The sequence below is a fragment of the Danio aesculapii genome, chromosome 17, assembly GCF_903798145.1.
Source record: "Danio aesculapii chromosome 17, fDanAes4.1, whole genome shotgun sequence".
Classification (NCBI taxonomy): Eukaryota; Metazoa; Chordata; class Actinopteri; order Cypriniformes; family Danionidae; genus Danio; species Danio aesculapii.
In genome coordinates this window covers 37,299,580-37,316,371 of record NC_079451.1, presented here as the reverse complement: position 1 = coordinate 37,316,371, position 16,792 = coordinate 37,299,580, and positions in this window count along the sequence as shown.

The following is a 16,792-nucleotide window of genomic DNA, read 5'->3' as shown; positions in this document are numbered from 1 at the left end:
CTGACACTGTATGTTTTGACTGCATATATCTTCTAAATAAGAATTTGTTTACAAGTTTAAAACAGAAGTTTTTGTAACATAAAAACTTATGTATAACCCAACGTCTTAAAAAAAGAGACTTTATGTAGGCTTTAAGTGTGTGCTAACTTCTTGAACAGTTTCCTCTGCTGACAACAGTTCTTTCTAAATGTGTCATTGCACCTCCTGCAGTGAAGTCTCCAGCAGACATCCATTTTTGCAAACTATGTTTGTGTTTACAACCCACTAAGGAGGCGAGTGACTCAAAATGCTACTAACATTTAGTTTAATGACAGAGCAAGTATGGGTGGAGTCTGTCTTTTTGTAACATTTTCAGGTTCCGTTAAATTATGTCTTTACTCTTTTTAAAAACTGTCAAGTTGGATCCATCTCATGAAACTGTGTTACTGTTTGCTGCATAGGTCATTAAACGTCTGTATATTGTCTTGTGAGTTATTTAGGTTTACTTTTATGAGCCATGCCATGAGGCTATAAATGACACAGCACTTAAGTTACGGTGACTTCACTTTGCAGTATTAGAGGAAAAGATAGAGAACGTGTTTCAGCCTCTGTTAAACTCATTACCCTCTCTGATTCCCTTGTTGTGGTTACCGGCTTACTTTATAATGACCATTATGGCCTGCATTTCAGGCATTTAGAAAGTTAACAAGATATTGTACATAGAAATGAACTCTCTACCTACAGAACAAAGAGTGTTTAATAAGTGTACTCAGTGCATTGGTGCCTGTTCACTTTTTCAACAGCACTAATTCCAGTATTGACCTGTCCATCATAATTTTTAATCATTGTTTTATAAGACATTAACCAACACAACCAGCGTTAGATAAATTACTGTCCAATCAAAGCAAAACGTACATGAAAGCCTGATATATGGAAAGATTGTGTACTTAGATTGTGTATCTATTTTACTTCCCAGCAGACACACAACATCATAAGATGTTAATATTAGGTTAGATTTAGGTTGTCAGCTAAGTACAATGTTATTTTGACATCCAATAATGAAGAAAAATGACATTGATATTTTGTTGACTTTAGGTTGTGTTGGAAAGTGACCAAAATCCAATGTCTAATAGACGTCATGTTAGTAACGTCCACACAACGTCAACTGTAATATCATTACAAGTTGATATTTAGGGACCGAGCACCGAACGGTGCAAGGCCCTATTGGAATTGCTCCGTTTATTATTATTATTATTATTATTATTATTATTATTATTATTCTTATTATTCTTCTCCCGAATGAATCGCGATTTTGAGGGTCTAAACATGCCCGAAAACTCACGAAAATTTGCACACGCCCCAGAAGTGGCGAAAATTTACGTTTGTTATAGGCTTCGGAAGTGGGCGTGGCAAAATGACTCAACAGCGCCACCTAGAAAATTGATACGGACAAGCCCCTGAGCCACGAATCACGCACATGCACGAAAATTGGCACACACCTCAAACATGCCAAGACCTACAAAAAAGTCTCAAGGAGCGATATCTCATACCCAACAGGAAGTCGGATATTTATAGCTTCCTGCGGCGAAAAAGTGGCGTTTTTGCCATTTCCAGGCGTTGTATTTTAACGAACTCCTCCTAGGGATTTCATCCGATCGACACCAAAATTGGGTTATGTCATCTAAAGGCCTTGGCGATGTTAAATTGCGAAGCTTTAGAGTTTTCGTCGATGGGCGTGTCCGTGGCGGCCTTGTAAATTTTGATGACTCGCCACGAAACATCAAGTTGTTATAACTCAGGCATGCATCATCCGATCTGCCTCAAAACTCACACGTTTGATAACCGTCCTGACCTGAACACGTTTACATGCCAATATCCCGATACAGTTATAGCGCCACCTGCTGGCTACAGGAAATGACATGATTTACAGCGAAACAAACTCCTCCCACAAATTTTATCATATCAGCACCAAATTTGAGTGGTGTCATCTGAAAACAGTATCGATGATATATTGTGAAGGTCTAGAGTTTTCGTCGATGGCCGTGTCCGTGGCGGACTCGCAAACTTTGATGATTCGCCACCAAACATCAAGTTGTTATAACTCAGGCATGCATGATCCCATCTGCCTCAAAACTCACACATTTGATAAGTGTCCTGACCTGAACATGTTTACATGCCAATAACTCCATAAAGTTATAGCGCCACCTGCTGGCAACACTAAAATTGCCTAGAACTCAGGCATGCATGATCCGATCTGCCTCAAAGTTCACACATTTGATAAGAGTCATGACCTGAACATGTTTATGAGCCAATATCCTGATACAGTTATAGCGCCACCTGGTGGCAACAGTAAAATTGCCTATAACTCAGCCAAACAATGTCCGATCTGCCTGAAAATTCACATGGTTGATTAAAATCCTCTCCTGAACACATCTACATGAAAATATCGAGTCACAGTCATAGCGCCACCTGCTGACGGGAGCAAGTTTGGCATAAATCCTTGATTTTCTCAGGTTTTTTTATATATATATTGGCATAAATTATTATTGTTCGTGGTTCTCTGTCGTCCTACGGCCACCGGGCGGCGGTGAGCCCGGGTGCGAGGTCCCTATCATCGCTGCTTGCAGCTTTAATTATTAGGGACCGAGCACCGAACGGTGCAAGGCCCTATTGGAATTGCTCCGTTTATTATTATTATTATTATTATTATTATTATTATTATTATTATTATTATTATTATTATTATTAGGGACCGAGCACCAAACGGTGCAAGGCCCTATTGGAATTGCTCCGTTTATTATTATTATTATTATTATTATTATTATTATTATTATTATTATTCTTCTCCCGAATGAATCGCGATTTTGAGGGTCTAAACATGCCCGAAAACTCAGGAAAATTTGCACACGCCCCAGAAGTGGCGAAAATTTACGTTTATTATAGGTTTCGGAAGTGGGCGTGGCAATTTGACTCGACAGCGCCACCTAGAAAATTGATACGGACAAGCCCCCGAGCCACGAATCACGCACATGCACGAAAATTGGCACACACCTCAAACATGCCAAGACCTACAAAAAAGTCTCAAGGAGCGATATCTCAAACCCAACAGGAAGTCGGATATTTATGGCTTCCTGCGGCGAAAAAGTGGCGATTTTGCCATTTCCAGGCGTTGTACTTTAACGAACTCCTCCTAGGGATTTAATCCGATCGACACCAAAATTGGGTTATGTCATCTAAAGACCTTGGCGATGTTAAATTGCGAAGCTTTAGAGTTTTCGGCGATGGGCGTGTCCGTGGCGGCCTCGTAAATTTTGACGACTCGCCACGAAACATCAAGTTGTTATAACTCAGGCATGCATTATCCAATCTGCCTCAAAATTCACACGCTTGATAACCGTCCTGACCTGGACACGTTTACCTGCCAGTATCCCGATACAGTTATAGCGCCACCTGCTGGCTACAGGAAATGACATGATTTACAGCGAAACAAACTCCTCCCACAAATTTCATGATATCAGCACCAAATTTGAGTGGTGTCATCTGAAAGCAGTATCGATGATATATTGTGAAGGTCTAGAGTTTTCGTCGATGGGCGTGTCTGTGGCGGACTCGCAAACTTTGATGATTCGCCATGAAACAGGAAGTTGTTATAACTCAGGCATGCATGATCCGATCTGCCTCAAAACTCACACATTTGATAAGTGTCCTGACCTGAACATGTTTACATGTCAATAACTCGATGAAGTTATAGCGCCACATGCTGGCAAACTTAAATATGCCTATAACTCAGCCAAACAATATCCGATCTGCCTAAAACTTCACATGGTTGATAAGATTGCTCTCCTGAAGACATCTACATGCCAATTTTGAGTCACAGTCATAGCGCCACCTGGTGGCAACAGTAAAATTGCCTATAACTCAGCCAAACAATGTCCGATCTGCCTGAAAATTCACATGGTTGATTAAAATCCTCTCCTCAAGACATCTACATGAAAATATTGAGTCACAGTCATAGCGCCACCTGCTGACAAGAGCAAGTATGGCATAAATCTGTGATTTTCTCAGATTTTTTTTATGTATCGGCTTCAATTATTATTGTTCGCGGTTCTCTGTCGTCCTACGGCCACCGGGCGGCGGTGAGCCCGTGTGCGAGGTCCCTATCATCGCTGCTTGCAGCTTTAATTATTATTATTATTATTCTTCTCCCGAATGAATCGCGATTTTGAGGGTCTAAACATGCCCGAAAACTCACGAAAATTTGCACACGCCCCAGAAGTGGCGAAAATTTACGTTTATTATAGGTTTCGGAAGTGGGCGTGGCAAAATGACTCGACAGCGCCACCTAGAAAATTGATACGGACAAGCCCCCGCGCCACGAATCACGCACATGCACGAAAATTGGCACACACCTCAAACATGCCAAGACCTATAAAAAAGTCTCAAGGAGCGATATCTCAAACCCAACAGGAAGTCGGATATTTATGGCTTCCTGCGGCGAAAAAGTGGCGATTTTGCCATTTCCAGGCGTTGTACTTTAACGAACTCCTCCTAGGGATTTGATCCGATCGACACCAAATTTGGGTTTTGTCATCTAAAGGCCTTGGCGATGTTAAATTGCGAAGCTTTAGAGTTTTCGTCGATGGGCGTGTCCGTGGCGGCCTCGTAAATTTTGACGACTCGCCACGAAACATCAAGTCGTTATAACTCAGGCATGCATTATCCGATCTGCCTCAAAATTCACACGTTTGATAACCGTCCTGACCTGAACACGATTACATGCCAATATCCCCATACAGCTATAGCGCCACCTGCTGGCTACAGGAAATGACATGATTTACATTGAAACAAACTCCTCCCACAAATTTGATCATATCAGCACCAAATTTGAATGGTGTCATCTGAAAGCAGTATCGATGATATATTGTGAAGGTCTAGAGTTTTCGTCGATGGGCGTGTCCGTGGCGGACTTGCAAACTTTGATGATTCGCCATGAAACATCAAGTTGTTATAACTCAGGCATGCATGATCCGATCTGCCTCAAAACTCACACATTTGATAAGTGTCCTGACCTGAACATGTTTACATGCCAATAACTCAATAAAGTTATAGCGCCACCTAATGGCTAACTTAAAATTGCCTATAACTCAGCCAAACAATATCCGATCTGCCTAAAACTTCACATGGTTGATAAGATTGCTCTCCTGAAGACATCTACCTGCCAATATTTAGTCACAGTCATAGCGCCACCTGGTGGCAACAGTAAAATTGCCTATAACTCAGCCAAACAATGTCCGATCTGCCTGAAAATTCACATGGTTGATTAAAATCCTCTCCTGAACACATCTACATGAAAATATTGAGACACAGTCATAGCGCCACCTGCTGACGGGAGCAAGTTTGGCATAAATCTGTGATTTTCTCAGATTTGTTTTATGTATCATAATAAATTATTATTATTCGCGGTTCTCTGTCGTCCTACGGCCACCGGGCGGCGGTGAGCCCGGGTGCGAGGTCCCTATCATCGCTGCTTGCAGCTTTAATTTAGGTTTGCGTTTGAAAGTAACCAAAATGCAACATCTGTCTGACGTTTGATATTGACATTGGCCTGATGTTGGGTTCTGATGTCAAACCAATTTACATTTTCAAACAAAATGCAAGGTTCCACGACATTAGGGTACAATGTCAATCTGATGTCTTGTGCCTGCTGGGTTAAGTTGCATGGTTATTGGTGCCAGACAGGCTGTTGAGTTTAAAAGCTGCTGATCTACTTGTAACTTCAAGCATTTTTAAAGTTTATAAAGAGTACCATGAAAAACAGAAAATAGCAGTGGCAGTTCTGTGGGAGAAAATGTCTTGTTGATGCCAGAGGTCGCAGGAAAGGTCAGAGGTTGCTTGATTCGATAAGTCTTGATTTCTTGCTGCAACATTGGGATGATAAAGTCAGAATTTGGCATAAACAACATGAAACCATTGATCTATTCTGCCTTGCTGTATTTGAATGGTTTAGGCTGCTGGTGGCAAAATAATATTTGCTGGGTACACTTTGTCCCCTTTTATGCCAATTGAGTTTAAAGATTAGTTGGGTCTACCAAGGCTAAAGCTGTTCAGGCAGGGCTGAGAGTATAGTAAATTGAAATGGCTTCAATTCAGTTTAGCATAAATATCATCGTTGAAGTTCATTTCAATTTAGTTCAGATTTAGTTGTCTAGTTGTCAGATTTAGTTGTGTGTTAATCAATTTAGTATAATGGAAATTTTATTGCTGAAGAGTAATTCCACCAATGCGCAGCTTCAACAGTCCTAGCCAATCGGGAGAATCGCTGAATAATAAAAGAATAAAATGAACACACTTTTAACCCTTTGACACCTACGATAACACTGAGACTCATGTGATCAGACAGCATTGGCTGTTCCTTGAAGTGTATGATTACACCAATGTGCTTAGAATGTTTACTAGTGCATTGTGTCATTAGATGTTAAAAATCAAATCAAACATAGACTCAAGCAACTTTGCCATGCTTAAAGCTTAGAGGTAGAATATAATTAAAGTTAGTCCCTGTGTGCACAGATAGAGGAACCGCGAACCATAAGTCTGTTTAAAAACAGTGGTTGGTGCACGGTTAACACGAACTTCACGTTTCACTTACGATGTGATCTCATTCGCACCAAATCACGGAAATACTGCACATATGAATGAATGAATTGGTCAAGCAGTGTATTTATGCATTTAATCACTCACTTTCCTGACACACACAGGCCTACTCTAAATGACGTGCAGTAAGCAGATCTTTCTAATTTAAATATGTAATTCCAAATCATATATTTAAAATACAAGTTAATGTTTAGATTTCAAAGATATACAAAAATGTCACATGCAACTTACATTTTAAAATGTATTAAAAAAATGTTATATAAATGACATATAGCCTATATTTATCAGGTCCAAGCAACATCTCCAGGCTTTGATGAATAAGCTACTACATTAATACGCTACAAGTACAACCGTTTTCTTCCTACTTTTATAAAATAGTGACAATTTTTTACTTTTAAAAGCACATTTTAATTTAAATGAAGTTTTTTTTTGTCTGCTAGTACATTTAATGTATGTAACAGTTAATGTTAAAACTATTTATAATGTTTAAAGTGGCTGACAATAATACATATTCTTAATAATAGGTAGGCTCACACGGAATCTGCGCGCGAAGAATTCCGCAGATTTTTAGCACATCATTAATTTGTTTAATTACTTGAGTAAATGTGTGTAAATCTGTATTTATTTAGTTTTTGTATTAATTACAATAATATTATTGACTAATATAAAATGTTCATATGATTTATGTACAATGCAGTTTTTTGTACAGTAATATTTTCTGTCTTTTAGTAGAGATATTGTATGAGAGACTTGCTTTGTTTACCAAATGAAGTGAATCTAATTGGATTTGCATTTTAAACATTAAAAAAAGTTATAAAGGTGTTATTTTTTATTTCACATATTAAGGTCTAGTTATGATACTCCCAAAATAATTACACAGAAATCCGCAGATTTTTTGCAAAATTCTCTGCAGAAATAGAAAAAACTCCCACAGATTCCGTCTGGCCCTTGAACTTAATCTGCCTCTTTTTTGAACTGTACAGTGCTGAAGCTGCTTTAGCAGGCCTACTACGCTACTGTATTTCAATACTGGTCATTATGGTGGTATACTTGGAGAGACAATTTTTTTCTGAGGCGGTACTTGGTGACAAAAGTTTCAGAACCACTGATGTAGACTAAGGGAGTTCTGAAGACAAAATAAGGTCCAACTTGGCATCAGAAAGATCAAATAAAGTGGATTATGAGTTTCAGTTATAGCAAACAGCACAGATATAATACATATTTGTCATATAAATACATGTTATTAAATACATTGCAGATATTTCATAATTCTAACCATCCTGGTAGAAATCAAAGAAATCACATTTTTTTTTCTGTAAAATCATGTTGTTTTTTTCCACTGAAAAGAATAAGAAAGACAGTACAAATGAGCAACTTCAGAACAAATGTTTTTTTGAGGGCCACAACAGCGGTAGCTGAAGTTTGAACCTTTACTGCAAATAATGCTTTTCTAAATCTAGAAGCATTTTCTAGACAAGCAAACAATATAGTCTTGTTTTACCAAATAATATGCCGAAATTAAGTGAGTTTTCCCTTTAAAACAAGTAAAATAATCTGGCAATGGAATAAGCAAAATAATCTTGTTTTTCCTTTTGACATAAGAATATTTTGCTTACCCCATTGACAGATTATTTAGGTTGTTTTTTGGTATTTTGGCATATTATTTCTTAAAGGCATGGTCCAGAGTTTTTTTTAAGGCTTGGTTGTGTTTATAAGTTGGAAAGCAACGTGTGCTCATGCTTCATTTGTAAAAAATCACGTTACTTTTTTATATATCTTATTTTAATTATATACTGCTACTCAGCTTACATGAAAACAACTGTCATATTTCCTTGTTCCTCCGAAAGCCCACCCTCAAGAGGTCATCTACTAGTATGCGCTTTGCCATTGTGTAAATACACTGTCAGTCAGAGTAGCTGTTAGTCGTATCAGTTTGAACCTGAATCCGACAGAAAATGAAGAGGACAAAACTGAACCTCATGCCTGTTCTCTAAAATAAAATCTAACAAAGTGTCTTTCACATATATTCGGAATAAGCATGTGTAAGTAATATGAAACGTTCACATCTTTTGCGAGTTGGTAATTTGAGATGTAGAACGCAGGGAAAGCAGCTGCATAGAGAGACACTGCTGCGCGAGTGAAGATTGTGGGTGTTTACAGGGGTTTGATGGATACATATGAATTTGTAGCTAAATTGTTAACGGTGCTAAACAGCATTTCCCGTTGTTTAAATCCTTGTTTACGTCGTCGCTACAACATACCATTAACGCTAGACACTATGCATAGATTAATTTGAATCAATAAAAATACTTACAGTTTGTGGCTCACAATCCACAGCTTTGTCTATTATGGTTAGAGCTGCTCCTACTTTGAGGAGTTTATAGCTGAATCCAGCATTAAACTGGGAGAGATTCTGGAAGCTGTCCTTTGTCAAATGCTAGCTATATCTTTTTTATAATTCTCTGGAACATAATTAAAATTAAACCGTAAGCACTTCTGTCTTTGTATCATGTCCTTTGGAAGCCCAAATACATAAACAAAAGAAGCTCCATGGTGGGGTGAATGCGCGTAACCTGAATAGTTTATGACCTCATTAACCCCGTCACCAAACTTTGTTCACTGTATAAGCTTAATCTGTTAAAGCCAATGTCTCCCTTTCCATTGAACATATTACATTCAGAGATGTTGTTCACACAGCTACACACACATCAACTAAAGTTTAAAATATGATATTGTAGTGGACCACCCCTTTAAAACAAGACAATACTTTTTACTTGTCTAGAAAATGCTTCTTGATTTTAGAATTTTTAGATATTTAGACTAGAAGCAAGTCTTGTTTAGACTAGTCTTGTTTAGACTAGAAACAAGACAAAAAAACATTGTAAGAAGTAAGAAAACCATTTTTTTTGCAGGATTCGACTTTCATTAGCTTAAGTATATGAAAATACATGAGAAGATGTTTTCGGTTCGCCTCCTAGATGACCAGACCAGAGCACTTCCTCACCCAGCAGCAGAACATGCTATACAATAATTATTGGTTGATGCAACAGGGAGCTGCTTTTGAGTGAGAGCTAAAGATACACCCCATCTAGAATGGGACACAAATTTAAGATTTCAATAAACTAACTCCACCACTAAAAGCTACTTTGAGTTTTATGAATGGAAGGGTGGATGGGAACTACTCAACTAGATTATCAGCCAAATTATAGGGTCTTGGAAATAGACGCTCTGAAACTGCTCTCTGAGACGTTATTCATCAAGCATGAAGCGTCTAAACGACTGCTGATGCCATCATTGTTATTTGTTCCAAGATCACAGGTATACTGAAAAAACGCGAAAGTGAAAGGTGTGCTGATGGTGTCAAGTGTTCAGCACATTACTGCCTTCCCTTGCTTTTCATTTCTGCTCTTTTAAAAGCATCAGCAACAAAGAGACTCTTTCTTTTGGAGTTGCTGTGTCTCTGATCCTTCACCTTTCAGACATGTCTCGCCTTTCACTCTTTTATGACAGCATGGGAGAAAAATAAAATATCCCTTGCTTCGGGGAATCACAATCACTTAGAGGAATCAGTTAAATAAAGCAACCTAATGTTTTTTTCAGAGCATAAATTTCAGTGGTTAAGTCCTGTATTTAAAGATAATCACTGATCCAAGAGTGTCTTCCAAAGATAATTGCAGGCTTTCTGTCTGCAAGAAACAATTTAAGCAGTTATAGAATAAAACACGACAAACATCTGAAAGCCTGAAGAACACTTTGGAGTTTAGCGCAATCGTCAAGGAGTTATAGTATAAGACGTGGATTTATCAAATGGACCTAAACCTAATCTGGCTGTTTAAATAACATGAATCACACAATACACTCTAAAATGTATTTTAGAAGCATCTGTTGTTAGTTTTGACCTATAGTTTGATGCATTACAAATTTTAGATCTATTGTTTAAAAAAAGTTGATAAAAATTAATTAAAGAAATTAAATATAATGACCATTGTTGTGACAGAAAAAAAGACTCTAATCTCAATTATTAATCCAATCAACCAAGGGTGTTGCTAGACCCCATTTGCTGGGGCACGTGCCTCAGTAAAAATTGCCAGTGCCCCAGTAAATGCTTTGAGATACGATTTACTTTATATGCAAGTGTATTTATTAAAAGTGGTAATCCCAGAATAAAGACGTTATTCTCTGTGTAACCGAACCAACGCTGGTGAAGAACCAACGCTCACGCGCCGCTCATGCGTTGTGAAGCCGCTCATGCGTTGTTTTTTATCCGGGGTGTTGGCACGCTGTGAGTTTTGCAAGTCGACAAAACAAAGTTTAAATAATATGAGGGTGATATGAGGGTGAGATTTTTTGTATGAAGCAAAAAAGTGGATGATGAGTCAGGGGAGGTACGACTCAATAAACCTAATTCTCAGCCATGAGTCGGGTCTAAGACAACACACAACTGATAATTCTATAAAACATATTTTTTGTATTCAATAGAGTTGTCTATAGAATTTCATTCTAATGAAATTAATAAAAGATTTCCTAAATTATCTTAGCATCACTCCAGTTGTGTCTTTAGATTATTTTCAAGTTAAATTTAGGATTAATTTCTGTTATTTATTAAGAATAATAATTGTATAATAATAATACTGTTATTTATATATATATTATTTATTTATTTGTTAATTTTTTGAGGGGGAGCTGTGCCTCAGTAGAGCTTTATGTCTAGCAACGCCACTGCAATCAACAAAACTTACATTGCTTTTTACTGTGACATATTTCTGTGTTCCATTTGTACTCAGAAGTCAATACATAGAACTGAAACAGTATAATATTGTCACAGTCACTAGCGATCTAGCTCATGCAGATCACTGGAGAACTACTTTGCTGCCAGCAAAAGAACTACATATCCAGTCATGCACCACTCACACACCTGGCCTAGATCCCCATGATTGCAAACAGACAGAGCTGAAGCTGCTCAGAACTGATGACATAAACTTTAAAAACAGCACAGACACACACATTAGTTGCTGAGTCTTGTTATATTTATTGTAAATATTACGACGCGCTTGCTTTGTCTTCTGTAGTTTTGTACCTTACTTTGTTTTTTTTGTTTACGTTTCTTGCTGCCTGCCTTTTTACTGTCCGCATGTTTTATAACCACAACTCTGGATTGCCTCTATACATCTGTTTGCTCCTGTGTTGACTATTGCTTGCCTAACCTTCTCTGCATAAATAAACCTGCATTTGGATCCGCACTTCCTTTCTCAGCATCCAGTTCACATCACAAATATGTTGTTTATTTACATTTCTGTTTGTTTTTGTCTTGGAGAAGCCAGTGATGCAAACAGTGCTATCCATCCTCTATTTGTAGACATATTTTAGCAGTGTCTGTGTGAATTACTGCCTTTTTAAAAGTGTTTTGATCAACTGGTGGGATTACAATCAATGGTGGCATCCATCTTGGTTTCCGACTTGTACCATTCCCTGTTCTTACTTAGGCCGAGTTCAAACTGCATGATTTTCAAAGTAGTCGTGTCACAGATGTTTTCATACTGCATGACTATCTGGGGTAGCGTTTCGTCGCTGCATTGTTTACACTGCAAGATGGATCGGCAACAGGGGGTTTCACACTGCATGACTTTATAGGAAGAATCGCCGACACCTTTGTCCAAACTATGTACGTCACTCAACCAAACACACACGAGAAGTGACATGGAAACAACATGAGGTCATATATCTTTTGTTATCAACTACATAATGAGAAAGAAGCCTTTAGTGGGGTAGAAAATGTATTTATTTTGCTCACCTGGCCTTTGAAGGGAATTAGCAATTTCTCCTTAAACTTTTTTCTTTTTCGACTCGGTTGTGATATTGCTTAGATGACACTTCAAACAGACACAGGTGCTCCTGCCAAATTTACATTAGTTTTTCCTCTATTTCTTTGGTTCAAATAAACTGAAAATGAGCTCTTTTAATTTCTCCTCCAACCTCCCACTGGCCTGCAGATAGTAGTGGATGCTGCTCTCTCATTGGCTGTAGGTAATCGGCGACGAACACATTTCACACAACAGCTCCAGATATATAGCATGCCAAATATTTCACGGGAGATTATGGCTTTGATAGTTCACACTGTGTGATTGTTACTCACATGAACGAGTACCAATTTGCCTATGATTTCAGGTATTTGTCGGCGATTTCTCAAAACTCTGGACTAAAATCAGAGATAGAGAGCAGTCAAAACATGCTGAATCAAAACTTTTTCAAATCCTGAATCTATATTGGAGTCAGTTTTGTACGCTGGAGTCACACCATGACTGAAATGTTACTGTTAGACAGGTAATGTTATGTTTTAAAACTATTTTAGTCACGCAAAGCTGATGTAGATTGAGTTGTTATGAATGGGTTATATGCGCAGAAGTGTTGTTTATCCACTGAAATCTTCCTGTAAAAGATTGATGTGACTATTTTCAGTTTCATAACCTTTTACAGCATCAATAATGTCGATTTTTATTTAGTTTAACAACAAAACATCAGTAAATAGCACTATTCCGCCTAGCCTGCTTTACTGAGCTGCAGTTGGTTTTATATTCACATTGGTTCATGTTTGAACAATTACAACCTGTGATGCTCTCCCGATATTGTTTACCATGCTACTCTGAATATTCGCTCTGAAATAGCATGTAAGTATGGCTTGATGAGTGTAATTCCTGCATGCCACCGGCCAAACTCTAGTCACTGAGTGAAGGTTCTGCTGTCATCTTTAAGGTGTGGCCGCTTGTATTTCAGGAGGCGTGGCTTTGGACGGCAGGGGTGGGAATGTGTTTCAAAGATTTATTCAGGCCGGTTAGCATTGACGCAGATCACCTACTACACCTTTAAGATTTATATCTTCAATTAAAAATATATAAGGTGAAGTTAATTTCATGACATCTTTACAATAATAAATGTTGCCACCTTACTGTTTTCTTTTTGTTCTTATAACTTCTCAGCAACATGGTGGCTCAGTGGTTTACACTGTCCCGGCTGGACCAGTTGGCGTTTCTGTGTGAAGATTGTATGTTCTCCCCATGTTTGTATGGGTTTCCTCCGGGTATGCTGGATATATGCTGGATAAGTTGGCAGTTCATTCTGCTGTGGCGACCTCTGATAAAAAAGGGACTAAGCAGAAAGAAAATGAATGAACTTAGTACTTCTCTGCACATAAGAAATGGCCTAAAACTAATAAGTTAAACAAAAATTACACATGGTTGATTGATGGTGTTATTCATAGTAGGAACTATGGAAGTCAATGGGCACAATCAAAGAGCATTCTTCAAAATAACTTCTTTTATGTTCAAAAGAAGAAACTAGGTTTTGATCAAGTGAAGGGTGAGTATGAGATTTTTATGTGAACTATCCCTTTAAATATTATACCAGCAGGTGATTGATTTACAGCAGAACCCTGATAGAGGACAGTACATCTACATCTTTGCTGTGTGTCACTGGGAAGGGCTCATCCCTATGCACTAATCCAGGGTTGTCCAAAGTCGGTCCTGGTGAGTTTAGCTCCAAGCCTAATCAAAAACATCTGAACCAGCTAATCAAGCCCTTAGATATACTAGAAACTTCCTGGCAGGTGTGGAGAAGCAAGTTGGAGCTAAACTCAGCAGGACACTGGCCCTCCGGGACCAAGTTTGGACACCCCTGCCCTAATCCCTTTGAAGGGTTTACCTTCTGGAGTGACAGCATTGACGGGATGAAGGGTGTAGGGGTTAAAAAAGGTTGGAACGCACTTCTGAGTCATAATGAGACAATAGGGGGTGTGCCTTCATTACACTTTTTGTGCTTTAGTTGACATCCACAGACATCCCAAGTAGGGAAAAGTCATTTCTGGGGGATATGTAACTGATTTGCGGGAGATGTTCTGACAGCATATGTTCTTAGGTCATTGTAACCTACTAAACTAAGTTAATGATGTTCTAACTAATTTTATGAAATACACAAGCTGTTTTAAGTCAGTTTAATATAATATAAGTTTGATGGACTAATGAGGTTAATTTGATTCAGCTTAAAAATTTAAGGATTTTTTTCAGTGTATAGAATAATATTATATACTACATTTATGAGTCAAACTGTCATTCTGTGTGAAATCAAACTACTTTCCTGCGCAAAGGATTATGAGTGCCTGAAGTGTCCACCAATTGTACTCTTCAAATCCTTCATTCCAAAGGGTCCCTCAATCCAAAGGACACTTTGGTTTGGAACGACATGGCAATATGGTGGTGATTTTTGTTTTTCACTTCAAAGTGCTTTTCAAAGGGTGATATCCCATTTGGAATGTTTAAAAATATTTTGATCTTATATTTTGTAATTATGCAATCTAATTAGTTAACTAACTAATAGGGTCAATGCAGCACCACTACTTAGATCGAAAATGCAGATAGTTTAGTTTGTAATAAAACAAATAAACACCTTGTTCTATACTCATATTTTTTGTTATTATTATTTTTTTTTCTCTAGCTTTAAAAAAATGAGGAAAAAACATTTTGAACCATCTATGAAAAATCATTTTTAGTTTTGTCCCTTATTTTATAGAGACATTTGGCAACCACCTCAATCCCTCCCATTGTAATTAACGAAGCTGTCAATCACTGCAAGCAAGTTGAGGAGTGCGCGCCAAAGAAACCTCAAGGCAAATCAAGGAGCATGAGCTGATTTCTTTCATACCACTGAACAGGTACGATAAAGCATCTTTTTATGTGCCAAAGAGTGTTACTTACAACTCATTTGCCATCACGAACAAAAGTGAAATATATGCTAATTTTTTGATTACCGTCGAGCTCATTGTGCTACCCGTCAGTCATAGGCCTAATTATTAATGGCGTATCATAATGTAGTGTGAAGACATTAAGTGAACGCATTTATATCGCGCTTTAAACGTGTGGCTTATGGCCTAAACATAGGGTCATGTGCGGTGCAAAAAATCTAAGTAAAGACGTACGTGTTGCCAAATCTTGTTAGTAAACTCAGCAAATGAGAGCAAGCTCAACATAAACTAAACAGCATTTAAAGTAAATGGACATGGCAACCCTTCAAAGAGCGACCTCAGCATAAGCAGCCGTCCAAAAATAAACAAAACATGATGCCTTTCTTCCATACTTTTTATATTTACTTCCCAAAGACTTATTTTGGATTGGGAAATAGCCTATACACCAAACTAAAATTAGGACTAATGATTCCATCTATCTCTGTAAAGACAACACGGACACATGAAAACTTTAAAAGATATGAAAACATCCATGATGATTAATATTAAGTTCACTCAAGAAATGGCGTTTGCTGTTTGTTCAAACTACTTAAAATACAATTATTGAGTTTTTTTGAGGGGACAATTTAACTTTTGTATGTTCAATCTACTTACATTTGTACAAACAAATAAGTTAATTCATTTATATTGTCCCAAATAGGCTATATAAGCTGGGCTATATTGCAAAAGAAAAAAAAATATCATGATATCATGTTTTATATTATTCAATATCAATAATTATTGAATAGTTTACAATTTTTGTTATTATTATTATTTAACCTCTTTATTTTAATTTACCAACATTACTAAAATATTTTTTTGACATTTTTTTATTTTAGACAAATATTTTTAATAGTCAAAACCAAAAATATTTAATTAAAATATCTGATCTCTTTATAATAAAAAAAACATAAGTGTTAAAGAGACTCTTAAACTTGATCAATAAAATGTTACAAAGTATGTGCAATGGTAAAGGTAGATCAACATCTGTAAGGTGTCAATAATAATGATACACTAAGCCTCAAACTCTGTAAACAAAACTAATTATGATAATAATATATGAGCTTTCAAAGGAACCAGCCATCATTATTCAAATGCATTTTGTAACATTACAAATTGTGAAATTGAATATATTACCCCCTATGCTAAAAAAATTCTTCAGATGGGTTGCTAGTGGCTGGGATGCACAAGAAAAGAAACAAAAAAGCCACTCTGGTGACATCCTTTTTTATTTACAATGTCCTCACTGCTGCTGTACTGCTTTCATTTTCGTGTGTGTTGTTATTTTAACCTGAAATGACAAACGCGAGCGCGTGGTTTCCTTCACCATTTTCTATGGCGTCTCTCATAATAGGCGACCATCAACAGTTTTTTTCAGAGGATGACAAACGT